Genomic DNA, 13,283 nt, shown 5'->3' with positions numbered 1-13,283 from the left:
GGCCAGCTGATGCTGTTGCAAAACCTGACCAGTCTTTGCTTACTCTAGCGTATGAATGCTCCAGTAGATTTGGTTGCCTGCTCCTGCCCCAGCCTGGCTGCCTGACTCTCCTGCTCCCCCTCAATCCAGTTTATTTGTTCTGCTCCAAGTCCTGGCTCTCATGCTCACCAGAGGGAGCACTGGCCCAGCAGGGAGGTCCTTGCAGTCCCTTGCAGTCCCTGTACCAGGCCTCTCCCACTTCCCCTAGCCCCTGCTGTTTTGTGTGTGCTGATGTGTGCTGCGGCTCAGTCTGACATGGCCCGCTTCACCTTGGCTTTCACTGGCAGGTGCTGCAGCCTGGTTCCATCCAGTTTCCGCTCATGCTGACAGGAGGCTGCAGCCTAGTCCAGCCTGGACAGACTTGGTCCTGGCTTTAATGTGAACTGGCTGATGTTGAGGCCCAGCCCAACCCAGCCTGGCTTGCATCCCATTTTGGTTCTCACATCTGCCAGTGGGTGCTAAAAACTGACCTAGTCCGACCTGTTCCCAGACCTGACCTGCACATAAGCTGGTGGGTATTCTAACGTGGCCTGGTCTGGGCTGTTTCCAGCCTCAGTTCTTGGGCTCGCTAGCAGGGACTGTGACCTGACAGAGGAGTTTCCCATTCTGCTCTATCAGGCCACTGCCCAGTTGAGATCGTGCGCATAGGCAGTTTCTTGGCCAGCCTGACTTTCAGTATTCACTGTCAGGTACAGCCGCCTTGCCTGAGCAGCCCACACCTTTTCCATCTCTTAACTGTTGTTGGGTGCTAAGCCCAGCCCCACCTGGCCCAACCCCAGAACTGGCTCTCCTGTGGTTCAGCAGGTGCCGAGTTTAGCCTAGCCCAGTCTGGCACACCCCCAGACCCAGTCCACACACATGCCAAGGACTACTGCAACAGTGTCTGGCCCAGTTTGCTGCCCCATTCTGGCTCTTGCACTCACCAGTGGGAACCACAATTCCAGCAGGGGTGTTCCCTTATTTCCCTGACCAGGCCTGCTCTAGGCCACAGATCTTGTGTGTGCAGGTGGTTGCTCAGCGCAGTCTGACATGGTCACTTTCCCATCTTGACCTTTGCCGTTAGATGCTGTAGCCTAGCCCTGTTCAGTTTGTCTCCCTCTCCAGCTCTCATCCAAACAGGATGAGAATACAGAAGCGTAGTTGGCGTGGCCCACACCCAGTTTTGGCTTCCACGCATGCCAGTGTGCTGCTGTTTGGCACAGTGGTGCCTGGTCTGGCCCACACCAGCCCCAACTCTTGCTCACGAGAAGGAGCTACAGAGTAGTAGGGGAGTTACCAACTTCCCCCACTAGGCCTGCTCTCAGACCCGGATCTAATATATGTCAGCTGGCACTAGGGCCCGGCCTGGCATAGTTGAGCCTCCTAGTCTTGGCCTTTGTGCATGCTGGTAGATGCTGCATCTCAAGCCATCTCCATATCCGGTTCTTGCGTGCTTCTCCAGGTGCTGCAGCTTGCGCCAACCTGGCCTACTCTGAACCCCAATTCCCATGAGTGTTGAGTTTTTTGATCATGCCTAGCTTGGCTGTCACCACCAACTCTCCCCTGGGCGAGTAGGTATTGCAGTCCCACAGGGATAGGCACATAAATTCCCCTCGGAATCTGCCCCTAGACCAAGTTCTGACATGTGTCCACTAGTGTCATAGCTCAACCTCACATGGTCTACAGATACTGTAACCTAGTCCCACCAGGCAGGCCTCCCAGCCCTAGCTTTCATGTGCGCCAGTGAGTTGTGATCAATGCCAACTAGTCCAGCCCAGGTCTCCCATATGAGCAGGTGTCCTGGTCTCAGCCTCCTTATTTACCTAATTGCAATGGTCTGTCTGTGGTAGTCCCTTTAATGTACTTCCTAAGCAGTCCCCTCCCATCAACAATCCCCAAACTCTCCTCCTGGGACAATTCATAGTCACCATGTCCATTGCCAACTCAGAAGCAGGTCTGGACCTGGACCTGGACCTGGCGTTGGTCTTGGGCCTGGTCTTCTGGCAGTGTGGTATATGCTGGCCTGGGGTGCTACCTACTTGTCCAGGGTCCTCCCTAAAAATTTATTTTTTTTAACCTAAAAGACAACATATCTCACTAATTCCTTCCCCAAATACTTGGAATATCTAGCATTGGTCCAGATGAAAGGCAGGCTCCTGGAATTGGATTTGGGAGATCTGGAAGAAGCTCCTGGCCCCAGGCTTCTGATTGAGTCAGCTCCAGCCATTCGGGATGTGAACCGGTGTTTCCTTCTCTCTGTCAATCTGCCTTTCCGATAAAAAAATAAATCTGTAGAAAAGAAATTAGAGTTTATTTGTGGAGTTGAGCGAGAAGTGAGAGGATGCCCTGCTCCACCCCCAAATTGCCCGTAATAATGAGGGCTAGGCTAGCCCAAAGTTAAAAGTCAGGAACTCCATTTGGTTCTCCCAGCCAGATCACACAGTTCCAAGTGCTTGAGCTGTCACTTGTCTCCCAGCATGTACGGAAGCAGGAAGCTGGAGTGGAAGGAGAGACACGAGATAAGTGTCCCACCCCAGCAGTGTAACGTGCAGCCAACACCACAGTCCCTGCTCCATCTTTAAATGGCCAGTAATAAAACCTGAGAGTGACATTTTTACATTTATTATTTTCATTATTTTGCCTTTTTTTGTAGATTCCTTCTTCTAGTTTCAAGTTTCTGTTATTTTAAGTTCTACTAACTTTCCTTTTGGTCTTTAAAAAATTTTGTTTTTAAATATTAGTATTTATTTGAAAGGCAGAGGGAGATAAAGATCTTGCATCTGCTGCTCACTCCCTAAAGTGCCTGCAACAACCAGGATTCCAGAACTTCATCTGAACCTCTCACGTGACTGACAGGGACCTGAGTACTTGAGCTGGATCTCAGAACAGTGTCGACTCTAACCAAGTGTCCTAACTGATGTGGGAGTTGGGTGTCCTGAGTATTTATTGCTTGGGCTAAATAGATGCCCCATTTTAGTATTTCTTTGAAAGGCAGGTTTTTACTGAGAATGGGAAGGGGAAATAGAAGTTTTCCATCCACTGGTTCTCTCCCAAAATGGCTGTTATGGCCAGAGCTGTGCTGATTGGAAACTCGGAGCTGGGAGCTTCTTCCTGGTTTCCAAGGTGTTGGGTCATCCTCTGGTGCCTTCCTGGGTTGTAACCAGGTAGTGAGATGGGAAGTGGAGCAGCCAGGACAAGAACTGGCGTCCATATGGGATGCCGGCACTAATGGGCTGAGGATTAGCCTGTTAGGCCACTGTATATTTCTAAAGTGTAGTTAGATTAGTTGTAAAGGTTTTTTAACTTTTATTTGTATGGAAATGCTTTTATTTTACCCTTTACCCTTTTACTACAAGATTTTTCCTATGTATCAACTTTAAAAATAGTTAAAATCATTGTAAAGTTACAGTGCCACAATTAGCATTTTCTTTGCTTTGTCTTGTATCTGTCCAAATGACCACCTGCTATGTTTCTAAATTTGTCTTATTTTTTGATACTCGAGTTTAACTGCAGTGTAGTTTACGCATATATATTAACTGGAATATAGTGATTTAATATTAAAGACTAGAGGTTAGTATGGTATTTTTGTTAGCACATTGTGTAATGGAATTGTCCCAAATGCTGTTTGTAAATACCATTTATTTTGCTGATGAATCTCTACTTTAAACATGATTGAGCAGAATTTATTTTGATTTTAGTTAAGCATACAGCCTTCAGGCTGACTTGAGGATTGGAGGCTGGAGTCATCTGAAGACTTTCTTTTCACATATCTAGCAATTAATGGAGATTGTCAGGAATTTCAGCTGCAACTGAGGTCTGGGAACTGTGTTCTAGAATGCTTCCTTCATGTCTGCATATGGTTGCTTGGCCTCTGTAGTGAATGGTTGCCTTTGAAGCACGGTTACTAGATTCCGAAAGAGAACAAAGGAGAGGAGTGTGGCACTTTTATTACTTAGCACGAACAGTTACAGAGCATGGAGTACCACTATATTGTTGCTTGAGATGGTCACAAAGAGCTATCATAGGTTTCAAGAGCTATCATAGGCTCTACCACTTGATGCAAGATTGTGTTGTGTAGAAAAGCATATGGATATATTATGTTGGAATGATTATCTTTGGGAAATAACAGCCCATTGGATTACCATTCATCAAATGAATTTTGACATACACTTTTGTATCACATTGCAATTAGCTGTTAGAACCCTGTCCTAACTTCTTCCATATCATTCCTCCCAAATAAACCATTTTGTTGTTTTCCATCGTAGGTTAGCTTGCTGCATAACTTCATGTAGAGAACATCATTCATTACTTAGGATTTATACAGTCCATAAAATGTGCACAGCGTTGCCTTTACTTTGCTTGCATTTTTGAGATTCATCTGTGTTTTTGCAGGTTTCAGTTGGTTTGTAACTTCTGTTAAAAGACATCTGGACTATAATACCAGTTTCTAGGTGTTAGGAATAAAGCTACAATGAAAGGTTGTGAGGGAAAAGTCTTTGTATTACCATATAATAGTTTCCTTTCTCTTGGGTATACTTTTTGGAGTAGAGACACTTTGCTACAGAAAGGATTTTAAGCTAATACCAAATATTCTTACTAAATTGGTTTTATTTATATTCCTACCAGTAATTTGTGGGAACTTCAGTTGTGTACAACTTTGTCCCCTATTTTTTTTTTTTAAGATTTCTCTTGTTTTTATTGGTTAAGACAGGTTTACATACAGGAGTGACAGAAAAGAGAAAGGTTTTCCACCCACTGGTTTACTTCCCAAAATGGCCACAACAGCCAGAGCTGAACTGATCTGAAGCCAGCAGCCAGGAGCCTTCTGCCATCTTCCCCAGCTCATGCAGGGTCCCGTAGCTTTGGGACATACTCCATTGCTTTCCCACACGATAAGCAGGGAGCTAGATGGGAAGTGGAGCAGCTGGGACAGGAACCGGTGCCAAAATGGGATGCTGGTGGTTGAAGGTGAGCGTTAGCCAGTTGAGCCTTCACACTAACCTTGTCCACATTCTGAAGTAACATTCTTGTGTACAGAGAGTGATTTTTCTTAGTTTTGTGTAATGTATTATTCATTTGATTCTAGCTTGGAGTGTTTATCTTTCAGCATTTATTTCTAATGAAGAGATTGTGACTATATGTTTTATATGTTTTCTTGTTCTAGACTTAAGTTTTTCCTTTCACTTCTTAATTTTCTTTGTGATCATCCAGCTGAAAGTTTTGAGACTTTTTTTTTCCTCTTTTTTTTAAATTTTTTTTGCTTGTTTGTTTGGTTGACTTTAGATTTCATTTATAGTTTATCAGAGTTAGACATTGTTATCCATTATAACCATTATTCGCTGTTTTTTCTTTTTTTTTTCTTAGCTAGTTTCTCCTACAACTTCCTTATTATTATTATTATTATTATTATTATTTGAAATTGATATACATCTCCTGGCATATGATTCCCCTCTTTTGACTATGATTTGGGAAGTGCTTCTAGGCCAGACTTAGAGCTTTGAATGGTTGGTTTTGGTTTTCCATCTCATGCATTACAGTTCCTATGCTTGTTATGTAGCATCTGAAGTTTTTTCAAACATACCCTGCAAGAAGCAACTAGTATATTTGAAAAATTTTCTGGACTAATTTTCTCTTCTCATGGTTATCTAGTGTTCTGACTGTAATACTTTCTTGGTTTTAAACCCTTTTTGGTTATGATGCTATGTATGAGGGAGGAAGAGAAGGTGGGGGATTGCTTTGCCTATAAAACCATCATGGAAAATAATATAAATTAATTAAAGTAAAAATATATTGTTTATGTAAAGATGAATGCACTTATAAGTGCATATCTTGTTAATTTCACACTGAACACTCATTTAGCAAATTTGCAGAATAGCAGCAAGTCCTATTACTGTTCTTGGTGCTCTGTTACTACTTATTTGCACCCTAGTCTGATAGCTTGACTTCTAATATAATTTCCATTGTTTTACACTTTATGTAGCTAGAATTGGTCGCATTCAGACTGTTCTCAATGATAGTTTGACTGAAAATATTTTTGATTTTACTTTGTAGTACAAAAACCATATGTAATATGTACAATAGAAATTGTACTTGGAAATTTGATCTTTGTAGCATGTCTGATTCAGCAGCAGAAGGTTCAGTTTTTAGTCAGCTAGGCAGTCATGAACATGGACAACTGATAATCTAGTGTCCATGATTTCATTTTCCTTGGTACCAACTATCAACCACAGTCTGAAAATACGATCTTTAAGTTTTTATTCTAACATGATTAGGTTTCCTGCCTGAGAAATGCATCAAAACTGTTCAGAGTATCCATCTTGTATAATCTGCCTGCCTATTAATCATAGGTTTCTAGATTATCAGGTTGACTCATAGTTATCTCAGTATTTTTTATTCAAATAGCTTGCTTGAAAGCAGTCCCAAAGTGCCAAGTGTGAGAGTAGTGGCACTTCCTCACAAGAAGGTGGAGTATATTACAACAAAATACTGGAAAGGGCATATTCATGTAACAGTAACACTACTGTACTGCTTCTGTTTTGTTAATCTCTTACTGTGCATATTTCAGTAATCTTCACTGACAGTATGTAATAGAAAGCATTGTACTGACAGGCAGATTTCACTACTCTGTACCTTTTGAGAGGGTCTTCATCTTGCTAAGTTATTGGTAGGGTCCATGTGTTTTGTGCATTTTAGACATATTTTCAACTTGCAGTGGTTTTACTTGCTTTAGCCCTGTCATTGCTGAGTGGCCATATGTAGTTGTGTTTGGACTCTTTCATTAAGGGTATTTGTGAGAACCACCTACGTTGCTGATAGTAGTAACTGATTGTGTTAATCAGTGTGTTATTGCTATATTACAGTTTTGTAGATGGATATATTTTATTTTTGGTTTATGCTTCTCTGAATATTACCGTTCTAAACATTCCAGTGAATGTTTTCTATTCATTTTATATGCTATACATTTAGGAGTGAAAATGTTAAGTCATAGGATACACTTAGCGTATACTGACAAAGGTGTTTGAAGAGGTGTACTTTTGTCATGTTATTTAAATTGTGCTATGCGCTAATGGTAGAGAAGGCTTCTTGGGTAGAAAGAATCTTTTTCTATTAGAAACAAGATTTTTTAATTTTTCTAACACTTAGTCTTTGAAATAAACATCAAGTTGGGATTCAATTGTGTTTATTCAGAAAGAAGTATCTTCCAAATCTGTATATTATATTTGGAACTCTAGCTCAAGATCTTTTGTCAGGTCATGCATGGATCCTGATTTCCCCAGCCCTCCCTTCACTCCCCATTTTTTTTATGGGGCAAGGGGTCTGGTATCAAAAAATGATAATCACCATGACTGTGACAATAAAAATATGGATGAGATGGTCTGTACCATCAACCAGCTTACAACTAGAGGCACTGACAAATGTATATAGATAGCTTTAATGTTGTAACTTTTAAAATGTGTGGAAGTTAACATCATTTTTGCTATTGGGAATGTGTGGTAAGTTGCATAGGAGATAGTGGTTACGTATAAAATAATTTATAAAGCTGTATCTGTCAGGATTGATCTTTAGACGAGTAAGATTTGCGGCCCAGGATGATGGCTCAGTGTTAAATCCTCACCTTATATGTGCCAGTATCCCATATGAACACTGCTTCCTGTCCTGGCTGTTCCACTTACCATCTGACTCCTTGCTTGAAGCCTGGGAAGGCAGTGGGGGATGGCCCAAAGCCTTGGGACCCTGCACCCGTGGGGGAGACCCAGAAGAAGCCTCTGGCATATGTCAATTAAGCTCTGGCTGTCAGCGACCATTTCAGGAGTGAACCAGAAGATGGAATATCTGTCTCTTCGTATGTCCTCTCTGTGAGTCTGCCTTCCCAGTAAAAATAAATAAATCTGGGGTGGGAGAAGAGTGAGAGTTTTAGCATTACATGGTAGATGACTGTGAAGTGTGATTCGGGAAAGACATGAAGGTGTTAGTGTATTGAGAAGCTAACGTATTGAAGTCAGAAATACAGTTAGCCAGTAATCCATGAATAGTACCAGCTTTTCATTTGAATGTTGGTAGAGCATGTAATGTCCCCCAAACTGAGAAGGAATCTTGACTTCAAAGAGTTACAGTGGAAGTCTGAGACTCAAGATGGCATCTGATTTGTAGTCATATAGTCTGGTTCATGGAGGTAATGTTGTATGAGTAATGCTTGGATGAATAGTGGAGGCCCCATGGCCAGGTCTTTAATATGTGAAGGGATTTGAAATTTGGCATGTTGATGTTGAGAAGCAATAAAGCTTTTGAGTGGAATTATATGGCCAAATATGGCTTTTAGGGAGATAATTCTAATAGTTTCATTTTTATGCTAAAAGCAGTAGGGATAAAGACAAAAGAGAAACCAGGTAGAGGCACTCGCTGCATAAACATAGGTAAAGAAACAGATACTTTAGAGATAAATTCCTTCAGAGTGGGTGTATGAATTGTGAGGTAAGTATGAGGGATTGAACATGGCCTTCAAAATCTTACAAATTTGGGTTTTGAATTTGTTTTTTTAATGGAAGATTTATTTTGTGACAGAGAAGAAGAGGTAGAAATTAAATTCAGGACTAGGCAGTTTGAAGCCAGGAGTCTGAAACTCTATCTGGGTGTCCTACTTGAATAGCATTTACTGGCTGAAAGCCATGAAATATGTTATCTCAAAATTCCCTCCTCTTCTTTTTCTAGTGATTTACTTTATTTATTTGAAAGACAGAGTGCCAGATTGAGGGAAGAAGAGATTTTGCATAGGTAGTTAACTTCCATGTGGCTGCAGTGGTTGGGGTGCGACTCCTGTGCGTGACGTTGCCTTAGGGAGCTGGGACTTACATGGTGTTTCATGTGGGAAAGCAGCTGTGCAGGCCCACTCTGCCACAGTGCTGGCCTCTTAGAATTTTTTCTTTGATATGATGTTTATTCTGTAAAATTTTTGAATATTGCCAAGTGTAAACAGTTTTCTCAAACTTTGTTCTATTCTGAAAGAAGAGACTATAAGTAGGAAGATTTGATGTGATGTGAAGATTTGACTATTTTGTAAACAAGTATAAGAGCATCAGAAAAAATACTGGAGATAATGGAGGAATGTGTATGAATTTCTGAGGTAGAATTGGTAGCATTTGGTGAACAGTTTGACATACTGGAAAATAAACTTCTGATTTGGGTAACTTGACTGATAATGCTATCATTATCTCAAAGGAGTTAGTGTCTTTTCCATCCCTCATGAAGAATATCTTACCTTGTTCCTAGACCTAGCTAGGATTTTTGCAAACATATTTACCAATCTTGTTTTTTTTCATTAACAGCATTTAGCTATGTCCTGTAATTACATAATTGTAGTTTATTATTTGTACCCTCCCAATATAAAGAATTGTCTAGTTTCTTTACTGCTTCATTTGCATCTACCAAATAGGCATTCAAAATCTAGTTGGCACTTTTTGAATGGATGACTTCTTAGAATTTGAAGCCTGATAAGTAATGGCTAGACTTAATGAAAATGAGGGGGGAAAGAGAAAGATTCACCTCCCCTTGGTTTTTAAAGATTTACTTTCAAAATTAAAGAGACAGAGATCTTCTAGTCCTTTGGTTCATTCCACAGATGTCTGCAATAGCCAGTGCTTCACCAGACTGAATCCAGAAACAAAGAGTTTTATTTGTTTTCCATAATGGTAGGAGGGTCCAAATACTTGGACTGCCTGCTTTTCCCAGGCTTTTAGCAGGGAGTTGGATCAGAAGTGGAGCGACGGGGTGTGAAACTGCACCTATATAGTATGCTGGCATTGCAGGAGCAGCTTTAACTCCATGCCACAATGCCAGCCTAGGCATCAAACTTTTTAATTGCAAACTTGAGAGGACAGTGAAATTAAGTATATGTAAAATGCTTGAGGGTTTTTTTTTTTTTTTTGCAGTGGGGGGAGGGGAGAAGGTGGATAATTGAGTTTAGATACATTGAATTTAAATACTAATGATGCTTTCAGTAGTTGTATAGCATTGTAATTGGGTGTTGCAGACTTATTCTAGAGGTAAAGGTTTAAAAATGCAAACTTAGAGGTCTGAAGTATGGAGGTTGTCATGGAAATGGAAGACACTGCACAGATAATTAGTTTTTTAGGAAAATAACTATTGATAGAAACTTGAAGAGTGGCCATGTATGAAGGATTTGAAGTTGAACTAGCAAAAGACACTACGTTTGGTAGAGGAACAGGAGTAGATACAGTGTTAGGAAAGCCATGGGGAGTAAGTAATGGTTGAGAAATGCTACAAATATTAAATAAAATTGAGCCACAGCATGTGGAATATACAGAAAGTATCTATAGGTAGATTTTATGTATTAGCAGCTAATGTGTTGATTTTTAGTTTTTCTTTTTTCTGGTAATTAAAAGAGGGAGAATAAGATACTGGCATTGAAAGTTAAGGCTAAATGGAGTTAATGGAATTATATTACAAGTACTATGTGAAAGCCATTTAAAGTTTTTTTGCTTAGTCTTACCTGCAAGGAATTTCCATGAGGCGAACCTAAGGGCCAGAACACTTACAAGTCGGATCACTCTTTGGTTGATTTTTGAAACTTGTAAATGGACAAGATTTAGTTTTAACATGGAGCTATTCATAAATTTAAGACATAGGAAACATAAAGGAAGACTGAAGTGATGAAAAATACAGTTTGTAAGATTTTTAATCTGAGTTCTGAAGAAACCACGAAATTGGAGAGGGGATAATGGACATACAGTTGTATTAACATGATTATGTTTTTATATATATATTCGTATGTCGGTATATATGCAGAAAGGGAAAGAACTAAGTAATTGTTGTTAGAATATCTAAAGAGTAAAGTAGAATGTGGATTGAATAGAATTGAGTAAAATGAAAATTTTAGTGATAGAAATAGATGAGGATTTAAAAACTTCCAGCATGCTGTTGGCCGCTGGCAGGTCCCAGGCCAGGTTAGTCTCCGTGTTCAGAGTTCTGATTCCAGCCACAACGAACCTGTGGAGCTGTACTGGGTGGCTAGTGCGCAATGGGCACCAGGCTCTGCCTGCTGGCCGCCCTGCTGTGAGCTCTGTGCTTTAGGGGCTGTGAATTGCTACATAGGTATCTTCATGTTGAGCCCACTGTGTTTCTGGGTTGCTTTAATAAAATTTATTTTGACATTCTTTACATAGTTAATTAGGGTAAGAAGGTTCAAGGGCTACAGGAAAGTGGATAATACTAGTATGTTTTCCATATTGTTACCTTCATGTTTAAAAGGTGGTATTAAGGGAGAAGGCCCACCCAATTTCCCACCCTCCCCAGGTCCCAGAAGTAGGGCATGCTCTGAGGTTCTTGCTCAAATGGTTTTGATATTGCCACAGTTATGAATCGCTGTCAATCTTGCCACTCCAAGCACTATGAGGTCTTTGAAAAATCCACTGATTGACATAGTTCATCATAGCTGAGCTGGTTGGTTGACCTGTTTTGTCTTCTCTCTTTTCTTGGTTAGGGTTCTGAGTCCAGCATTTAGATTAGGAAGATCTCCAAGGAAACTTCTTGTATGTGCTAACAAGTACAGGGCCTGGCACTGTCCATCGCTCCAATCAGCTGGTGGTTGCAATTGCAGGGTTGGTTCTACTTTCAGCCCCGACTTCCACTGGAACCAATGGGTGTTGCACTCCAGCCTGGTTCTGCCCAGCACATACTTGGCCCTCACATAAACCAGTGGGAGCTGCAGCCTAGTTGGAGCGACCCACAATAACCCCCACCAGGCCTGCCCCCTAACCTGGTTTGCCAGTATGTGTAGCAGTCGTCCAGTCTGTCCCAAACCCCATTCGACCCCAGCCCCTCTCCTGGTTTTCATTCCCTCCAATGGGAGTGGTAACCGAAGAGGGAGGAGCCCACTATTTCCCTCCCAGGCTTCTCCAACTCCTGGATTATGCACTCTCCAGGTATTTCTGTGGTTTGACTTGACAGAACTAGCCCCCAGTGCCAGCTTCTGCCAGCTGATGCTGTGGCTGGCTAAGTCCAAACAACCCTCACCCACTCTCTCTAATTTTGTTTGCACCAGTAGGAATAATCAGCCCAGCCTGGCTTTTCACTGATGTAGTCCACCTGAGGTGTACAAGTGTTGTAGCCCTGCTTAGTCTGGTCTGCCTCCATCACGCTCTCCAGTGGGAATAGCTATCCAGCAAAGGAACTACCCCTTATTCCTCTGTGGGTTCCGCTCCTGCCTTCCAGGTTCTCATGCGTGCTGGTTGGGCACTGTGGTCACATCTGGTACAGCCAACCTCACCTTGGCATTCCGTATTGTTCACTAGTTTTTGTTGCGACCAAACCCAGCTCGACCCACACTGTTCTGGTGCTTGGATTTGCCAGTGGATGTTGTGAACAGATTCAGCCTGGTCTTCCCCTTACCCATGCCAAATGTATGCCAGTGGGTAACTTTCCATGGCCTGTTCTGGGCTGTTTCCTATCATGTTTCTTGCGCTTACCTGCCAGATCTGTGTCCTGCCAGAGGAGTTGTCCAGGCTCCTCCATCAGAACCTCTCCCAATGCCAGATTTTGTGCATACCAGTGGGACCATGAGCCAGCCCTACTCAGTTCACCTCCTGTCCTAGCAGGAGCAGTGGCTTTTCCTGACAGGTCTTCAACCCAAACTGGTCATTGCTCTTGGATGTTCCAGCCCAGCCATGGTTTGTCCATACCCACGTATGGCTCACACGTGGCTCAGTAGGGGTTTGAGACCTTGCCTAGTCCATCCCACATCTACCCTGGTCCTCCAGGACACCAGGGGCTGTTGGGGTCTGGCCCGGTTCGGTGCATCCAATCCCAGTCCACACTTGTGCCAAGGGAGACTACAACTGTTTCCAGATCAGAAAGCAGCCCCCCTTCCAGGCCACACGCCTCTTGTTGGGAACCTCAACCCAGCTAGCGTTGTCCCCTTAGCTCCCCAACTGGGCCTGTTCCCAGCCATAGATCATGCACATGCCAGTGGATGCTCTGACTCAGCTTGGCACAGTTCCTCACCTGTCCCGACCTCTGCCTTAGACACTGTGGCTTTGCGTCCCTGGCTCCCGCAGACCAGTAGGTACAAGAGTCTAGATTGGCATGACCTTTGCTCCCTCCTGGTTTCTAGTTTTACTTGTGGGCTAAGGTTTGCTCAGTCGTGCTTGATCTACTCTGTTCCCTTACCAGTTGACACGTTAGCCAGCTGTTGGAGCTACTTGTGCAGGACAAGCCCCAAGCCATAGGTTCTACATGGACTGGTATTTGGT

The 13,283-nt window shown here is 42.5% G+C and overlaps 1 protein-coding gene across 16 annotated transcripts in view; it reads left to right on the top strand.

Annotated features, from left to right (window-relative positions):
- The window catches only part of UBE3A (ubiquitin protein ligase E3A), a 90,780-nt gene that overhangs the window by 18,843 nt on the left and 58,654 nt on the right, over positions 1–13,283 (top strand). Inside the window, exon 1 of one of the 16 annotated variants that reach the window (XM_040968796.1) lies at positions 4,962–4,986. The exons of 14 other annotated variants lie outside the window; for them this stretch is intronic. The gene's annotated coding sequence lies outside the window, so the exon portion shown is untranslated. Of the gene's footprint in view, positions 1–4,961; positions 4,987–13,283 lie in introns of those variants that run through there. One more of the 16 variants, XM_040968802.1, reaches the window with a different exon arrangement.

The sequence above is a fragment of the Ochotona curzoniae genome, unplaced genomic scaffold (genome assembly GCF_017591425.1).
Source record: "Ochotona curzoniae isolate NIBS_2020 unplaced genomic scaffold, NIBS_Ocur_1.0 scaffold_4701, whole genome shotgun sequence".
Classification (NCBI taxonomy): domain Eukaryota; kingdom Metazoa; phylum Chordata; class Mammalia; order Lagomorpha; family Ochotonidae; genus Ochotona; species Ochotona curzoniae.
This window is presented reverse-complemented; position numbering and strand designations above follow the sequence as displayed.